Raw genomic sequence first — 19,923 nt, 5'->3', positions numbered from 1 at the left:
GCATTGGTTCCCATGTTCCCAGCTGTGTGGTTGGCACTACTGTTATCACTAAGAGCTAACGTGTACTTGCTGCCTCCCAGGGAAGGTGTTAAAGGCAGTATAATCCTTGTCTAATTTTCTCAATCGAATCACTCTGGAAAGTGCTACCTCCCCTTCACCTGATGAAGAAACAGGTTCAGAGAGTTTAAGAACTTGGCTGAAGGTCACGCATAAAGTAGTGTAGGCGGGAGCCCAACCCCAACAAAGCCCAACCTTTGATTCTGGCACCAGAATTTAACATATGGCTGCCTTGAGGGAAGAGGGAAAAGGATGCCACGATATTTCTTATTTTTAGATAAGGCTGATTTGTGCTTCTTGCCCCCTCCTCTCATCCCCGGGCTGGAGTATATGTCATCGAACTCCATTTAGGCCAGAGGATGCTTGTTTGGGTGAAGAATATAATGTCAGGAGTGCTTGTCACCGATTTGCCCAAGTGCTGAGGAATATCTTATTTCTAAAGACATTTCCAGATCATAGCCGAGGAGGCTTGGGACAAAGCCTCATTCAAATTGGAAAGGGGAACAAAATAGACATTAAAAGTTAGGCAGGTAGGATTTTGAGGTGTGTTTGAATAGTCTCCTTTCATGGTTTCTATTTATTATAAGATCAGAAGAAGTTCTTGAGAAAAAAAGATTTGTAAATACCAAATTAGATAAAAGGATAGTATAAAAAGATTTCTTTAGGCAAATACTTTGCATTCAACCTCATGCTAAATTTATATTATCAACTATCATGCTATTTACTGCTTGTTTTTAAAAATACTTATTTTTTTAGCATACATATAATGCATCTTGATTGTCAAAATGCAAATAAACTAGGAAAAGATAAATATTTCCCATTTTCCTACCATATTGAACTAAACATAATTAACATTTTGGTGCAAAAATTTCAATACTTTGTCCTTTTTCTTTATATGTGTGTGTATTTGAAAAAAAAAAAGAGATACAACTGTACTCTGACATATTAAAATTATATTTCTATTACATTACATGTGTTTAGAATTGAATGCTCAATATTCTCTGGCTGTTCTCCTTATATTCTTTTGAGAGTTCATGGAGAGCTGATCAAAACAAATAAACTTGGTTGGGTATAATTTTTAAAAATCATTAAGCTCTCTTCCCCCCTCATTTAGGGGTTAATTTTGCTTTGTCGAATCACACTTGTATTGATATTTTCTAGGACAAGGTAGCTTTGTTGTCTAATACTTCTCTTCCTAGACTTCTCTTCTTAGTTATTCATGGAAGAAACACTGTCTTCTTTTCCTCTACCTGTTCACCCAATCAGTAGCCCCCAGGAAATCTTGGCTGTGCCCTATTTTTTTTTCTTTACCCTTACTCCCAGGTTTCTGGGCCTCTTTTTCAAGATTAGCTGGGCATATTGGACTAATCCCTCTGCTGAACCCTACTGATCGCCTTGCCTCTCAGAATGTGTCCTGCTTCCTGGTATAAAGCAGAGATTCTCTGACTTTTTTGCTTCCTTGAATGTCTTGCGTGGTCTGGGGTTTTGAGTAAATATGACAAAGACTTGGGTTTAGCAATCTTTTTTATCATGCCGTCATTTCCAATGAACAGTCTGCTCCCTGTTCTCTTGGAGAGCCTAGAGAAAGTAAAGTGAAGTGAAAGTGAGAGAGTCACTCAGTTCTGTCTGACTTCTTTGTGACCCCATGGACTATATAGCCATGTCAGACTCCTCTGTCCATGGAATTCTCCAGGCAAGAATACTGGAGTGGGTAGACACATTCCCGTCTCCAGGGGATCTTCTCGACCCAGGGCTCAAACATGAGTCTCCTGAATTGCAGGCAGATTCTTTACCGTCTGAGTCACTGAAGTTTCACCGATTGACATTTCAGTGTCCATATTTTATAAGTGGGAAAGTTGGAAGCTGTTTACTCAAAAAATGTTCTTCCACCCTTTTGTTTGTTTTTGTTTTATTTTTTGGGAAGGAGACCTCCTTCTAAATCCTAAATGCCTCTTCATGTGGAACCTCTGAGCTATGATGTCTACAATCACCCAAGGGTGCTTGTGCACATTTTCTTAGATCGACTTTGTGCTGTGTGCAGGGAAGATAGTAATGGACCCATGGAGGAAACTGAGGCTCAGAATGGTGAAGTGACTTGTCCAAGGTTGCGAAGAGTTGGACACGACTGAACGACTGAACTGAACTGAACTGAACTGAGGCTCTAATCTAGTCTACTGCTTCTTATAGGATGTTTCTGCCTCTGGAGCATCCTATTGCTTTATCAGTCAGTTGTCTCTACTGATTTATCGTTTAGGTAAAGTTTGATTTCAAGCCTAATTATCTTCTGCTCCTCACTGTGTCCTAGCCTGGGTCATCCCATTGAGCAAGTATCCTTAGCTTATATTGAACGTTTCGGAAGGCCTCTCCCCACCTGTGTTGGAGGCCTGATGTCAGTGCCTACTGCATAGGATCAGACACCAAACCTATTTTGGCTCAGAGGGACCGTGGACTCCATTTGGTCTCCATTGATCACTTTATGGATAGGGAATGGAGGTCCAAAGAGCTTTTGTGATTTCTCAAGTGTGAGCAGCTGGTTAGAGGTAACGCTCAGTTCACTGCTTAGGTTTCCTGACTCCCAGACTCTCCACTGTTAAATCTGGGTTAACATGAACACATTCTTGGAAAGGAAAAGTCTTTCAGTCGTTATGAGTTACAGTGCCATTGTGTGAATTAGCCGGTTCCGACTGGGAGCTAGTTTTGGTTGCCAAACCGTTTGGCTCATCTGTCCCACAACTTCAAGCTGATAAACACTTAGTCTAGACCCTCTAAATGTCAACTGCCCGGCAACAAAGACTGCAGCATTTATTCTTGAAGATTCGTTCAGCGTTTTTTCTGATTTAAAATGTTTTTCAGTACAATGCGGTATTGTCCTGTGTGTGTGAAGATGGTAGATTTCCCTCATTTCATCCTTCCTCTCTCCTAATCCTCATCTCTCTCAAGGCTGTGCCTGTACAAGGCACTAAGGTTGAGCCCGTGACTGATAAGACATCTAAGCAAACTGGCTCATTTGAGGAGCCAACCCATGACTTGAGTTTCAGTAACACTCCAAAGGCCGTCAGAAAAGGAAGTCGATCTGGGTTTGGGCACTTTGGATGAGAGACAAGCCTGTATTTCCACAGGGCAGCAGCTAATGCTGGCTTTTTCATTAGAAGAAATTTCTTTCAAGTCTTTCCAATCATGATCCTCTCCAGGGCACCCCCCACCAGACCTGCTTCAAGATCAGCTGAACATTGAGATGTTGTAAGGTTTTGGGGGAAACCTCCTGATTACACAGATCTTTACTGATAATTTTTCTTTACCTTGTAATGTGCTTTTTTTTTTTTTTTAACAGAGCCCCTACTCAATCTCCCTTTCTCTCCTCGGGCTCTCTTATTAAGTGACAGCTTCTCTTGGGCTCGGAGGGTTATTTGTGCTGACTTTGTGCCTAGTGGTTTCCTCAGTGATTTAGCAAGCTGCACAGATGGGGCTGGGGGAGGGCGCCCAGCTGGCAGAGAAGACGTGGCAATTCAAGCAGAACTGGAGACAAAATACTTGAGTCTCCAGTTCTGTTTGCCAAGGGAGAGAAATCTCTTCAAAGTTTTCAAGGTGTTTTTTTTTTTAATCAAAAAGTTCTTAAGCACACCCTTAAACAAAATGACCAGTTTTAGCTTCTTGATAAGCTTAGATTCTCAGATAAATATTTGTCATTCACAGGCTTTCACCAGAAGGTGAATTTGCCTCATAAAAAGTTATCAAATGTTAGGTCAAGTGTCTGCCTCATAAAGTATGAAAATGTCATGGTCCCTGATTTTTCAGTCACGTACGTCCTGCGTGCTTGCTAAGTCGCTTCAGTCAAGCCCGACTCTTTGCCACCCTATGGACTGCAGCCTTCCATGGGTTTCTCCAGGTGGAGTGGCTTGCCATTTTTCTCCTCCAGGGGATCTTTCCGACCCAAGGATCAAACCAACTTCTCTTATGTCTCCTGCACTGGCAGGCGGATTCTTTGTCACTAGCACCATCTGGGAAGCCCGTGTTTGTTCTGCATGTGAATTAAGGAAATTGTAGCGGGATTTTGTTGGTGACAACATCGCCTTTAAAAAAAAAAAGGAAAAAAAGAATTCTTTCATTAAGGTTCACCTTTAGCTGGTAGACTGTTTCAGTCCAGGAAGCTTTGAAAGCAAGGCGTAACAATAAAAGTCAAGAGCTAACAGAACTTTGGAAGGCTTGGATCCATGTCTGAACATACTTGTAAGAGAAAATTCTTGGATTCGTTTTAACATTTAATCCAATAAAACTTTCTTGGGCAAAGTGTTAGCTGAAAGAGAGGCTGTAATTTTAAAAGTCCCATTGGTATTCTGTTAACAGGAAGGTTGTTTCCCATCCTATTTTATTTTGAGGAAGTGGTTTGAACTGGATCTCTTTTGTTCCATGCTTAAAAAAAAGAGAGATTGCATTTGTTGTTATTGGTTATTCCTGTGCTCTCTCAGAGAGGATTATCCTTAAGAGGAAATAATCTGGTAGGTAGTATTGAATTTCAGTTGTTTTAAGCACACACATGTTCAGTCTTCACTTTCTTCTTACCAGGGGACCAAGAGTGAGCTCCTTGTGACAGAGGTATGTTATGCTGTAATTCTTACCAATAGAAGCTGGAAGTAGCTGTGAGCTAATAAGAAATATGACAACATGACTTCCTAGGGCCAGGAAGTACCCCAGAGTTTGCTGAGAGGAAAGCAACGATTAAAAATGGAAACGTGTCCTGCTTTGAGAACAGATGATAATTTCCTCTGATGGCAGGAAATCTATTTATTAACATAGAGAAGAAAGAAAGAAACAGAGGCTCAGAGTTAAGCACAATTCTTCCTTGAAGAATTTTTTTAGAGGACTAATTTGCTAACAGGTGCTGTTACTCTCCAACGTGGGGAAAATTTTTAATTGTGGGGAAACTTAATATGCAGCTTTTTCCAGTTTATTGGCCAAGAAATCCCTTTATGACCAAACACTGAGCAAGCCTTGTGCTCATCCACTATATTTTAGAATATTGGTCTTTAGCTACTCCATCCTTTAACTAAAATATACATTTTTAATAAGTGAAGCAAATTCTTAACAGCTGTAATTTTACATTTTGTTGGCATAGTTGTTCTATATCTAGAGAAAAAGACATAGAGATACAATGGAAATGAAAACTTAGGCCACTGGTGAAAATTTTGTGTGTATGAATGATAGTAAAAGTCTTTGGGATGCTTTTAGTCCTGAATCTTCGTGACATAGTTTAGGTTTGAATTCTAAAATAATGAATAATAAGCAATAAGGGAGTGAAAGGCTTCTACACTCTCAATAGATAAATTGTAAAACAGAGGTTAGAAATGTTTTGCTCCAAGGACAATGAAGTTTTGCTGCAGCTGCTAAGTTGCTTCAGTTGTGCCCGACTCTGTGCGACCCCATAGACGGCAGCCCACCAGGCTCCTCTGTCCCTGGGATTCTCCAGGCAAGAATACTGGAGTGGGTTGCCATTTCCTTCTCCACAATGAAGTTCTAAAATGGTATAAATACATATGGAGGTATGAATCATGTATCTCTTCTTGTTTCTTCTAACTTGACAAAGCCTATCCAAATTATGATGATGACAATTGTGTCAGTTCCACGGAATGCGTTTCTATAGATACTATTGTATGTAAGACTCAGTATATTCCCTTACATTGAGAAGGGCACATATCCAAAGAAAACATTTGTGAAGTTGCTGTCAAAAAATAACGACTGAACAGAATTCATTAGAGACTTTTATGGTTCTCCCCTCGGGACCATGTTAGAGCTGGGGACAGAGATTTATGTTGGTTTTCCATCACCTATATTCTTAGCATTTGAACAGTGACTGACACAAAGAAATATCTGTTGAATGTATTAATTTAGCTTTTTTAAATCAACTAGTTATTTTTCACTGAAAAGGTAATACAGACATCCATTTAAAAATTTAGACTTTATATAAAGCACACAGGATGGAAAGTTATATTTACTACTCACACTGGATTTCCAGGCTTCCACTATAAAAGCAACCACCGTCACCAGTTTATACATTGTTCTAGAATATTCTATGCATATAGAACATACAGATGTATTTCAATACATATGGAAAGTATTTAAGCATAATGCATATATGTGTATATATAGATATGCATATACTACTACTAAGTCGCTTCAGTCGTGTCCGACTCTGCGACCCCATAGACGGCAGCCCACCAGGCTCCGCCATCCCTGGGATTCTCCAGGCAAGAACACTGGAGTGGGTTGCCATTTCCTTCTCCAATGCATGAAAGTGGAAAGTGAAAGTGAAGTCGCTCAGTCGTGTCCGACTCTTCGCGACCCCATGGACTGCAGCCTACCAGGCTCCTCTGTCCATGGGATTTTCCAGGCAAGAATTCTGGAGTGGGGTGCCATTGCCTTCTCCAATGCATATAGATATGTATTTAGTTATTTAGCACGGATAGAGGTGTACTACATAGATCATGCTACATCTTAAACTTTTTTCACTTAAATACTCTTAATGACGTATATTTTAAGAATTGCTTTCCAATAACTGAGCATTCATATAACATTTCCATTTTGCTTTTCATTTCTTTATGATTGAGGTTGTCTTTTTATTTGTTGCAAAGCTTTCGTGCTTGTTTTCTATGAACCGCCTCTAAGTTCTTTTTTAATTTTTCTATTGGTTTAATGGTCTTTTATAACTGATTTGTAAGAGGTCTTTTTACATTAAAAGAATGAGCTCATTGTCACATGTGTTGAAATATTTTTCCCAGTTGATCATTTGTCTTTTGACTTTGCATGTTATTTTTTTCTGTGCAGAAAAAAACTTTTATGTCATCACATTCACTAATCTTTTTGGAATCTGGGTTTTGTGTATTGTTTAGAAAAACTTTCTCATCTCCAGAAGGAAATAAATTCTCCTATACCTACTTTTAATAGTTTTGTTATTTTATTTTATGCATTCAAAATTTTTATTTACCTGAAAGTTACATTGGTGAAACAGCTTTTTAAGATGTTTTCCACACAGCTACTCAGTTGACTAAGTCATATTGCTAAATTTTAGCATATGGACTTTGTGACCCCATGGACTTTAGCCCTCCAGGCTCCCCTGTCCATGGAGTTCTCCAGGCAAGAATACTGGACTGGGTAGCCATTCTTTTCCACAGGGATCTTCATGACCCAGGGATCAAACCCAGTTCTCCTGCATTGTAGGTAGATTCTTTACCATCTAAGTCACCAGGGAAGTTCCAAACATTTATTAAAAAAAATTAACATTGTTATTATGGAAAATGCCCAACATATAAAAGTATATGAGGAAGATGACCTGATAAGCAAGATTTTGACATTATTGACCATATCTAAGACTGGAAATGTTTATTTCTTTTCTTTAACATTTTCAGCTACATAAATAAGAATTAACAAAGATGTTTATTTAAACTGATTTCCTGCATTTTCCCCATGAAAATAAAACAAAACAATCATCTTCATTAGGAAGACATTAGGAAAATTTTTCGTAATTTTTAAATGCCAAATAGGATGATTGCAGGGAACAAAATATCAAACAGTATTGTATAATTCCATTTCCATGCTTTCTATCTTTCTGTTATTTTGTGCTCCATGATTCTGGGGATGCCTACAATTACCTGAAAAGTCTGACTTACTAACAAATTGCACTGATTTTCCAAGAGTCTCACTGGATTTCTGATCTTTCTTCAGTATATATATGAATAAAAGCTATTTCTTAGAAAACAGTACATCTTAGCATATTTTGTTATTTTGTGTTTCTGGTAATATTTTGATTTTTATGTTATTCATTTTTCTATATACACCTAGAAGGCAATGGCAACCCACTCCAGTACTTTTGCCTGGAAAATCCCATGGAGGAGCCTGGTAGGCTGCAGTCCATGGGGTTGCTAGAGTCGGACACGACTGAGTGACTTCACTTTCACTTTTCACTTTCATTCCTTGGAGAAGGAAATGGCAACCCACTCAGTGTTCTTGCCTGGAGAATCCCAGGGACGGGGAAGCCTGGTGGGCTGCCGTCTATGGGGTCGCACAGAATCGGACACGACTGAAGCGACTTAGCAGAGCAGAGCAGAGCTAGATTTAGTGGACGGAAGGCATAATCAGTATCAAATGAGTTACATTAAAATATAATCATTGTCAGAGAATAACACAAGCCACTGACTTGGGGAAAATATTTACAAAAGGCATATCTGATAAAGTACTACAACCCCAAATATACAAGGAACTCTTAAAATTCAACAAGTAGAAAACAAACAATGTGATTAAAAAATTAGCAAAATATCTGAACATATACCTTACCAAAGATACAGATGACAAATGTGTATGAAGATACTCAACATCTTATCTTGTTAGGGAAATGCAAATTAAGACAGGGAGATACGTCTACACATCCATCTGAATGGTCAAAATCCCAAAGCACTGCCAACACCAAATACCTGTGAGGATCTGGAGCAACAGGAATTCTCATACATTGCCGATGAGAATGCAAAATATGGACAGCCAGTTTTGGAAGTCAGTTTGTCAGTCTCTTACTAAACTGAAATATTCGTATCATATTATCCTTCAGTTGCACTCCTTGGATTTTACCTGAAGGAGTTGAAAACTTATATCCATATAAAAACCTCAATACATGTTTATAGCAACTTTATTCACAATTGCCAAAACTTGGAATCAACTAAGATGTCTTTAACAGGGGAATGGATGCATAAACTATGGTTCATCCAGATAATGGAATATTATTTGATGCTGAAAAGAAATGAGCTATCAAGTCATGAAAAGACATTGAGGCTTCTGAAGTGAATTTTAGTAAGTGAAAGAAGCCAATCTGAGATTACATGCTATATGATTCCAACTATACTGTATCCTGGAAAAGGCTCAAGGAGCATTTCACATAAATGAGATCATGTTACTGCTCTGTTTATAATCCTCCATTTGAATGTATTTCACACAACTGACTGAGCCTATAAAGACACATGTGGTCTGGCCCCACTTACCTCTGATTTTGCCTTTTAATTCCCTCTCACTCATTCTGTTCCTAGCTACACTGGCCTTCTTTCCGTTTCTTAAATTTATGGACACTAATTTCATACTCGGATGTTAGGAAAGAAAAAAAAACCAGCTTTGTTGAGGTACGTGTGCTGTGTTGTGCTCAGTCGCTCAGTCGTGTCCGACTCTTGGAGGCCCCCTGGACTGTAGCCCGCCAGGCTCCTCTGTCCATGGGATTCTTCAGGCAAGCACACTGGGGTGGGTTGCCATGTCCTTCTCCAGGGGATCTTCCTGATGCAGGGGTTGAACCTGCATCTCTTGTGTCTCCTGCATTGGCAGGCAGATTCTTACCACTGTTCTACCTGGGAAGCCCTTTATTGAGGAGTGATTGATGTTTAATAAATGGCACAATTTAAAGTGTGCAGTTTGGTAAGTTTTAACATATATCTACACCAATGAAACTGTCATCACAATCAAGAAAATGTAATCCCTCTCACCAGCCCTTCCTTATTTTCCACATCCTCAGGTAACCACTGATCTGCTTTATATTATAGATTATTTTACATTTTCTAGAATTTTATCTTTTTTGTCTGACTTATTTTTCACTCATCATAATTATTTTGAGACATTGCTCTTATTACCATGTATTAATATTCAATTTTATTTATTTTTATAATGGTTCAATATTCTGTTGCGGCCTTCCCTGGTAGTGCAGATGGTAAAGAATCTGCCTGCAGGTCAGGAGACCAGGGTTCAAACCCTGGGTCAGGAAGATCCTCTGGAGAAGGGAATGGCTATCCACTCCAGTATTCCTGCCTGGAGAATCCCATGAACAGAGGAGCCTGGTGGGCTACAGTCCATGAAGCTGCAGAGTCAGACACAACTGGGTAACCAACACTTCCACATTTCACTTTCAATATTTCATTGAGTGGGTATACCACAATTTTGTTTATCCATTTACTTATTGATATATATTTAGGTTGTTTCCAGTGTTTGGCTATTTCAAATAAAGCTGCTATATACATTTGTGTACATATCTTTGAACATACATATACTTTCATTTCTCTTGGATAAGTATCCAGGAGTAGAATGGCTGGGGTGTAGGTGGTGTATGTTTAACTTTTAAAGAAACTACTGGTTTTCCGAAGTGATTGGACCATTTTTTATATTCCCACCAGTAATGTAAGAGCATTCTGTTTGCTCCATTTCTACATTGAGGCCTAGTGAGACCAATATTTTTAACTTTAGCCATTCTATTAGGTATGTAGGGGAAACACTGTGTTTTTAATTTTCGTTTCCCTAATGAGTAATAGCACTGAACATCTTTGCAAATGCTTAGTTGACCTCTGTCTTCTTTTGTGAAGTTTCTGTTCACATCTTTTGCCCATTTTTAAAATTGGGTTGTTTTACTGAGTTTTGAGATGTCTTTAAATATTCTGAATATGAACATTTCATCACATATAGTTTGTCATTTTATTCCCTTAAAAATGTCTTTCAAGAAATAGAAGTTATTTTAATAAAAGCTCCTATCTTTTCCTCTACAAATTTTATACTTTCAGGTTTTACCTTTAGGTGTATGATTCACTTTGAGTCAGTTTTGTATACAGAGAAAGATATGAATCAAATATGTTTTTTTTTTCTTTTTTGCACCTAGATATTCAATTGTTCCATCACCATTTGTTGAAAAGATTATGCTTTCTCTGTTGAGCTGCTTATGCAGTTTTATCAAAAATCAATTGACCGTATATTTGTAGATTTATTTTTGGACTTGCTGCTTTTTTCCATTGATCTATTTGCCATGCTTCATGTCATACTATACTGTCTTGATTACTTTAGCTTTACAATGAATCCACACTAGGTGAGTAACTCGTATTGTTATAAAGTTGTTTTGTCTTTTTTAGCTCCTTTGCATTTAATAAAAATAATAGAGTCAGTTTATCAGTTAAAAAAATTCTGCTGGAATTTTGATTGGGTGTGATTTGAATTGATAAATCAATTCAAAGAGAATTAACATCTTAACAATATTGAGTCTTCTGACTCTTGAATAAAGCATATCTTTCCATTTCTTTAGATCTTTAATTCTCCTCGCCATATTTTTTGCATTTTATTGTTAAATCTTTCACATCTTTTGTTAGATTTATCCCTATTTTGAGTGCACGTCCTTCTACTCTGCCATCTTGAACAAATGTCCTCCCCCATTTTATATTTTTTGATGCTATTATAAATGTCATTAGTTTATAATTTATTTCCATTTCCAGTTTTTATTGTTAGAACATAGATACAAAATTTATACTTTATATTTACCTTCTATCCCACCTTTTGATAATTCAGTTAGTTCTAAGAGCTTTTCTGTTTGTTTTAATTTCCATAGGATTTCCTTTCAAAATGTTCATGCCATCTGCAAATGAAGAGTTTTTCTTTTTCCCTTCCATTCTGTAGAATTTGTTTAAAATTTTTTCTTGCCCCATTGCACTGGGTAGCTTCTTGAGTACAATGGTGAATAGAAGTGGTGAGAATGTTTCTATCCTCACCTTGTTCCTGATCTTTTCATGATGTGAGCTTGAGTTTTTGGTGCACACACTTTCTGTATCTATTGAGATGATCATGAGATTTTCTCCTATTATTCTGTTTATATGGTGATATATATTGATTGCTTTTCAATTGTTAAGCCTGGGATAAACTTCCCACAGTCATAATATAATATACTTTCTATATGTAACTGAATTCAACTTGCCAGTATTTTATTAAGAATTTTTACATCTGTGTTCATGAGGGGTACTGGTCTACAATTTTCTTTTCTTATAATGTCTCTGTTAGTTTTTCATATCTGAGTTCTGCTGCCTTCTTTAAAAGAGTTGGGAAATATACCCTTCTCTACTTCCTGGAAAGTTTTAAAAGGCTTTTTGGGTCGTTTTGATCCTCATCATGTTTTAATTCTTCAAAAGTTAAAAATAATTAAATGTATGTAGTATCTTTTTTATTGAAATATTTATCTAGTATGTAATGAAAGTTCATGGATAAAAAAGTTGGATCATCTGTGTGCTTAGTTGCTCAGTCATGACCGACTCTTGCGACCCCATAGACTGTAGCCTGCCAGGTTCCTCTATCCATGGGATTTTCCAAGCAAGAATACTGGATCATCTGTAGGTTTTATTTATTCACATATTGTAATTCTTTACCTTCTTCTAAAGCTAGCATAAATATTTAAAGTGTAGAAATGCCAAACCAAAGCCAACACGTACATATATGTGTTTCACGTGTATTATTTTATTAACATATAATATGCCAAAGCCTTTGACTGTGTGGATCACAATAAACTGTGAAAAATTCTGAAAGAGATGGCAATACCAGACCACCGGACCTGCCTCTTGAGAAATCTGTATGCAGGTCAGGAAACAACAGTTAGAACTGGACATGGCACAACAGACTGGTTCCAAATAGGAAAAGGAGTACGTCAAGGCTGTGTATTGTCACCCTGCTTATTGAACTTCTATGTAGAGTACATCATGAGAAACGCTGGACTGGAAGAAACACAAGCTGGAATCAAGATTGCCAGGAGAAATATCAATCACCTCAGATATGCAGATGACACCACCCTTATGGCAGAAAGTGAAGAGGAACTAGAAAGCCTCTTTATGAAGGTGAAAGTGGAGAGTGAAAAAGTTGGCTTAAAGCTCAACATTCAGAAAACGAAGATCATGGCATTGGGTCCCATCACTTCATGGGAAATAGATAGGGAAACAGTGGAAACAGTGTCAGACTTTATTTTTTTGGGCTCCAAAATCACTACAGATGGTGACTGCAGCCATGAAATTAAAAGACACTTACTCCTTGGAAGGAAAGTTATGACCAACCTAGATAGCATATTCAAAAGCAGAGACATTACTTTGCCAACAAAGGTCCGTCTAGTCAAGGCTATGGTTTTTCCTATGGTCATGTATGGATGTGAGAGTTGGACTGTGAAGAAGGCTGAGCGCCGAAGAATTGATGCTTTTGAACTGTGGTGATGGAGAAGACTCTTGAGAGTCCCTTGGACTGCAAGGAGATCCAACCAGTCCATTCTGAAGGAGATCAGGCCTGGGATTTCTTTGGAAGGAATAATGCTAAAGCTGAAACTCCAGTACTTTGGCCCTCATGCGAAGAGTTGACTCATTGGAAAAGACTCTGATGCTGGGAGGGATTGGGGTCAGGAGGAGAAGGGGACAACAGAGGATAAGATGGCTGGATGGCATCACTGATTAGATAGACGTGAGTCTGAGTGAACTCTGGGAGTTGGTGATGGACAGGGAGGCCTGGCGTGCTGCGATTCATGGGGTCCCAAAGAGTCGGACGTGACCGAGCGACTGAACCGAACTGAACTGAATATGTAAATATGTATATTTGTTTGTTTGAGGAAATATATTCTAAGAGGTGCTCTGAGTATATACTGTGATTTCTGGATTTGAGCAACTTTTCATATTATTTCTTAACAGAATGTCTAAAAATATTATGTCTACTGTTACACTTTTAAATCAGTGTGACAGGAATTAAGAATATTAAGGATTATTTAAATTCTCAGATGCACCAAAAGCTTTATTAGCTGGATGTTCCAGGCTTCTTGAAAATAAAGCTTTTCCTCGGGGCTGTTGAGGTCAATTATATTCATTTTAGTCTCATCTCTCTCTTTTTTTTAAATCTCCCTTTTTTCATTCAATCACTTTCCTTCCAGAGTGAAATGAGCTATTAAATGGCCAAAAGATAATCACGAAAAATAAAAGAAAGAAAAATCAAGATCTTTAGTCAGACACAATTTGGAAATATAAGTCCCAAATCTCTGAAAACAGTTATTCTTTTTATTTTTGCTTCTTGACTACATATGAACTGAGGTTTGCTTCCAGGCTTTATAGTGCACTCGAGAGTTTTTGTTTTTGTTCTTTTTATCTTGCTTTGTTATTGCTTATGATAACACATGAATAAAAGTGAGAAATATTTCTGGGTTAAAACCCTAAACAATAGAATGATAATCAGATAGGATCAATTTATTCTAACTTAGTGTTCTAAAGAGTATGCTCTCATGATTTAACTGTGCCTTATATTTCTGGAAAAGTGTATGAACTTAAAATATGTTTGACTTTAAAAAATAAAGCAGGGAAGAATTAGAAGACATGTTTGTGTTGTGGTTTGAAATTTGGGGGACCTAGGAATGATTACCTCTTGAAAGCCAAGAATTTTCTCTTGCCTTTTTTTTTTTTAATTTGGAAAACTCATGCTTGAAGTTGTGCACTGGGAACATGAAAGAGGCTTCAGACAGGTTTGAATCATCAGAGGCTTTATTCAGATGAAGTCTTGCTAATCTTGGGGTTACCACTGAAGCCAGTTGTTGTTTGGGGGGCTTTTTAACAAGATATTTTTGCCTTCATATCTCAACTTAATTTTGTGCTTCTCATTCACAGATTAAAAAAAGACATGATGCATACTTTGATTAAGCTTCGGAAGTAATGATTGGTAGCAAGAGAGGACCCTGAAGCCAGAGGAACGGAATTAAGGAATCAGAGACAGGCCATCTTATTTCTATTTTCTTTATGCAGAAATGTCTCAAGATGAGATTAGAAACGATGTTTTGCACAAATATATTTTAAAAATGTTTAGCAGGCACATTTTCCAGTCATGTTATGATGAGAAACAGATGTAGATGCTGTTAAATCATGTCAAATGTGAACTGCCTGTGTACCCCATGTATATGTGTAAATATTTAACTAGAAAACCAGTCACATGAGAATGACTCTGGAGAAATCTTGGAAGAAGGAAGCCACAAATTATAGGTCTGAAATTTACCATGCAAGGCTTAGGAGTCCAGATAAGTAAAACCAAATGAAGAGACAGAAAGTTGTATAAATAGTTCATGTTTTTTTGGGAGGGGGAGGAAAAAGAAAGGATTAGGGAGAATTTTAAAATACTTCAATGACAGGCAGTACATTTAATTATAACCAGAGTGCTAAGAATCATATGATTGGAATTCAGTTATATACTTGAATCTAGAGTATATTACTTACCAACTCACATAGGAAAAATTACTATGGACTTTTAGCTTATCCACTGTTAGTTTCTAAAGTCACTGTATAAGGCAAAAGTCATACATTCAGCCTTATCCCTGACAGTCTTCCTGGAAGGCACTCAATTGGAGACAGAGAGTTCTACTAACACAGCTAGTAGATCTGTTGAAACAGAACTCCATATTTCTGTAGGTTCTGGATGATGAAGTTCATGGGCCAGAATGGGGCAGGGGAAGGTAATTACTGATTTCAGAAGCATGTTGTATGGAAAAGTAGAAATGAAAACAAAATTGCAGCTTCCATTGCACCCATAATCTTGAGTTTACACTCCCTGAGAGTGAAATGAATTTGCTAAATTTTATTTATTTTTTAAGATGAAAAAATATAATTTTATGTATTTTTGGTTTTGGCTGTGCTGGGTCTTCGTTGCTGCTCAGACCTCCTCTTGTTGCAGTGAGCAGGGGCTACTTCTCTCGTTGCGGTGTTCGGGCTTCTCACTGCAGTGACCTCTTGTTGTGGTGGAGCACAGCTTGTCGAGCACACGGGCTTCAGTAGCTGTGGTTCCCACTCTGGAGCACAGGCTCAGTCGTTGTGGCACATGAGCTCAGTGGCTCTGTGGCATGTGGGATCCGTGCGGATCAGGGATTGAACCTGTGTCTCTTGCGTTGGCAGGTGGATTCTTTACCACTGAACCACCAGGGAAGCCACGTTTTTTGTATGCGGAGCATTTTGAAGTCTTTATTGAATTTGTTACTATCTTGTTTCTGTTTTATGTTTTGGTTACTTGGCTCTGAGGCTTGTGGGATATTACTAGCTCCCTGACCAGGAATTGAACCTGAACCCACTGCCTTGAAAAGGAAAGTCTTAACCACTGGACCACCAGGGAAGTCCCTGAATTTTCCCCATTTTATTACTTTATTTGTTTTCAGGTTTAATTTTCATTTCATCAAAATAATATTGTCTAATTATCTCCTGAGCTTTAGGTTATTTGATCAAAGTATCATCCCCACGTAGTGAAATGTGCAGCTCAGAAGGGTTAGTTAGAGTTCTGTGAGTTTTAACAGATGCATGTTTTCACGTAACCCACACTGTTAACCAAGATATGAAGTATTTCCCTTGTGCCCCATGACAATCAATCCCTCATCCTCTCCTCTCCCCAGAGACAACCATGGCTCTGATTTCTTTCCCTGTAGATTACTTTTGTCTGTTCCAGAACTTCTTGTCAATGGCATCGAATGACATGCTCCCTTAGGAATGTGGATCCTTCTATTCATCACAGTATGTGATGTGTGCATTAATTTTTGCTGTTTTATGTATTGGTAATAGTTCACTCCATTTGCTGCTCTCTATTCTATCAAATGAGTACATCCCAATTTGTTACAAATGGAGGTTTGTACCCTTGGCCACCTTCACCCATACCCCCTCTTCCCACTGGCACTGCCTTTGCTGCCCCCTTCCCCTTCCTTCCCTCACCTCTGGCAACCACCAATACGTTCTCTGTATCTGTGGGCTTTTTTTTTTTTTAAGAGTTTCTTTTACTATTCCACATGTATGTGAGAACATGTAATATTTTTCTTTCTCTAACTTATTTAACTTGGCAAAATGCCCTTTAAGTCCATCCATGCTGTCATAAACGGCAGAATTTTCTTTTTTATGGCCAAGTAATATTCCATTGTGTGAGTGTACACACACACACACACATGCACACAGTTGACCCTTAAACAACATGGGTTTAACTGCACAAGTCCACTTATGTGCAGATTTTTTTCCATAAGTACATGGAGTACTACATGATCCAAGGTTGGTTGAACCTGAGAGGTGTATCAGTTCAGTTCAGTTCATTCGCTCAGTCATGTCTGTTCAGTCGCTCAGTCGTGTCCGACTCTTTGCGACCCCGTGAACCGCAGCACGCCAGGCCTCCCTGTCCATCACCAACACCCAGAGTTTACTCAAACTCATGTCTATTGAGTCGGTAATGCCATCCAACCATCTCATCCTCTGTCATCCCCTTCTCCTCTTGCCTTCAACCTTTCCCAGCCTCAGAGTCTTTTCCAATAAGTCAGCTCGTCTCATCAGGTGGCCAAAGTATTGGAGTTTCAGCTTCAACATCAGTCCTTCCAATGAACACCCAGGACTGATCTCCTTTAGGATGGACTGGTCGGATCTCCTTGCAGTCCAAGGGACTCTCAAGAATCTTCTCCAGTACCACAGTTCAAAAGCATCAATTCTTCAGCACTCAGCTTTTTTCACAGTCCAACTCTCACATCCACACATGACTACTGGAAAAACCATAGCTTTGACTAGATGGACCTTTGTTGACAAAGTACTGTCTCTGCTTTTGAATATGCTATCTAGGTTGGTCATAACTTTCCTTCCAAGGAGTAAGCGTCTTTTAATTTCATGGCTGCAGTCACCATCTGCAGTGATTTTCGAGCCCCCCAAAATATACAGAGAGTTAACTAGGAGACTTGAGCATGTGGGGATTTTGGTATCCTCCCCTGGCTGGTGCTGGAACCAGTTCCCCTTGGACACTGATGGACAACTGTATACCACGTTTTCTTTATCCATTCACCCATCAGTAGACATGAAGGTTGTTTCCATGTCTTGGCTATTGTAAATAATACTGCAGTGAACATGGGGCTGCAGGTATTTTTCAAGTTAGTGTTTTCATTTCTTTTGGATAAATACCCAGAGTGGAATTGCTGGCTCATATGGTAGTTCTATTTCTGGTTTTCTGAGGGACCTCCATACTGGTTTCTGTAGAGCAGACATTAATGTTAATCACACAAAATAAATACAAATTTGTGAGGTATTTGGAGTCCTGGGTAGTTTAACACAGAGAGCTCAGGGAAGAGCTCTATCTGAGAGACATTTTGGGGTAATGGAAAGGAGCTAGCTGCTGCTGCTAAGTCGCTTCAGTCGTGTCCGACTCTGTGCGACCCCATGGACGGCAGCCCACCAGGCTTCTCCATAAAGGAGCTAGCACTAGATATATAATGTTTAATAAAGGTTAAGTTTTCTTTTTTGGGGAAATCATATTACTTGGAAGAGACAGTAATGTTTTAGCATACATTAACCTTCTTCCCCATATGTCCCATTGCAGAACTTTTCTCATCTAAGATGACTTGTCATACTTGTAAAGGAGTTCCTTGTTTTTTTAAAAAAATAATTGTACTTGTTTACACTTTAGAAATGGGAACTATGAAGACTGTGTAACTCATTTTTAATGGACTGCCCCATGTTCCTAAGTTACAAATATTGTAACTGATCTTAAGTTGAAAAATATTCTTATCCTGTAAAATTAACAAATTAGAACCTTCAGAAGTATTACTGCTTTATGGAAATTATAAGTGCATATTACTGTTCCCATTGTATTGCAGTAGGGGCTGGTATATTTACAGTTCTTTCACTAATGTCTTTTTGAGGAGGTTTGAAGTTAATATGAAGTATACTTTATTCTTTGTTGTATATAAAAACTGCTTTGGGAAGGAATGCTGACTTCTGAATAGGTTTGGTAAAAACGATGAATTAAGTGGTGAAAATAAACATTTGAAGTCCTCATTAAAATATTTCAGACAGGAATATAAGCATGTGCATCATAGATTTTGGCCCCTTCTCATCCTGTTCTCATTTCGTTCTTCATTTCACTCTCTTTTATTTTTCTCCCTCTCTCCCTAAGAATTGCTGAAGCTTCTAGAGAACTATTTACACTTAAGTGGCAGTTTTCAAAGAAACTCTGTGCCTTTCTTCTTTTCAACAGTAGGATTCTTATGAGAAATTCTTTATTTGCTGGTTGTAATATTTGTCAGTGGGTGCATGTGAGAGGGGCAAGTTGGGAAGAGTAACTCGGTATGTGATAAGTGTATGTGCTATGAGTGTAGTACTTAGCGCATCAGTTCAGTTCAGTTCAGTCGCTCAGTCGTGTCCGACTCTTTGCGACCCCATGAATCGCAGCACGCCAGGCCTCCCTGTCCATCACCAACTCCCGGAGTTCACCCAGACTCATGTCCATTGAGTCAGTGATGCCATCCAGCCATCTCATCCTCTGTTGTCCCCTTCTCCTCCTGCCCCCAATCCCTCCCAGCATCAGAGTCCTTTCCAATGAGTCAGCTCTTCGCATGAGGTGGCCAAAGTACTGGAGTTTCAGCTTTAGCATCATTCCTTCCAAAGAACACTCAAGACTGATCTCCTTCAGAATGGACTGGTTGGATCTCCTTGCAGTCCAAGGGACTCTCAAGAGTCTTCTCCAACACCACAGTTCAAAAACATCAATTCTTTGGCACTCAGCTTTATTCACAGTCCAACTCTCACATCCATACATGACCACAGGAAAAACCATAGCCTTGACTAGACGGACCTTTGTTGGCAAAGTAATATCTCTGCTTTTGAATATGCTATCTAGGTTGGTCATAACTTTTCTTCCAAGGAGTAAGCATCTCTTAATTTCATGGCTGCAATCCCCATCTGCAGTGATCTTGGAGCCCAAAAAAATAAAGTCTGACACTGTTTCCACTGTTTACCCATCTATTTCCCATGAAGTGATGGGACCAGATGTCATGATCTTCGTTTTCTGAATGTTGAGCTTTAAGCCAACTTTTTCACTCTCCTCTTTCACTTTATCAAGAGGCTTTCTAGTTCCTCTTCACTCTCTGCCATAAGGGTGGTGTCATCTGCATATCTGAGGTTATTGATATTTCTCCTGGCAATCTTGATTCCAGCTTGTGTTTCTTCCAGTCCAGCGTTTCTCATGATGTACTCTGCATAGAAGTTCAATAAGCAGGGTGACATATACAGCCTTGACGTACTCCTTTTCCTATTTGGA

The 19,923-nt window shown here is 38.7% G+C and overlaps 1 protein-coding gene across 7 annotated transcripts in view; it reads left to right on the top strand.

Moving 5' to 3' along the window:
- IPCEF1 (interaction protein for cytohesin exchange factors 1) overlaps positions 1 to 19,923 on the top strand; it is a 167,701-nt gene that overhangs the window by 10,578 nt on the left and 137,200 nt on the right. The window lies entirely within an intron of this gene.

Source organism: Bos indicus, chromosome 9 (genome assembly GCF_029378745.1).
Source record: "Bos indicus isolate NIAB-ARS_2022 breed Sahiwal x Tharparkar chromosome 9, NIAB-ARS_B.indTharparkar_mat_pri_1.0, whole genome shotgun sequence".
In the NCBI taxonomy this organism is placed as follows: domain Eukaryota; kingdom Metazoa; phylum Chordata; class Mammalia; order Artiodactyla; family Bovidae; genus Bos; species Bos indicus.
This window is presented reverse-complemented; position numbering and strand designations above follow the sequence as displayed.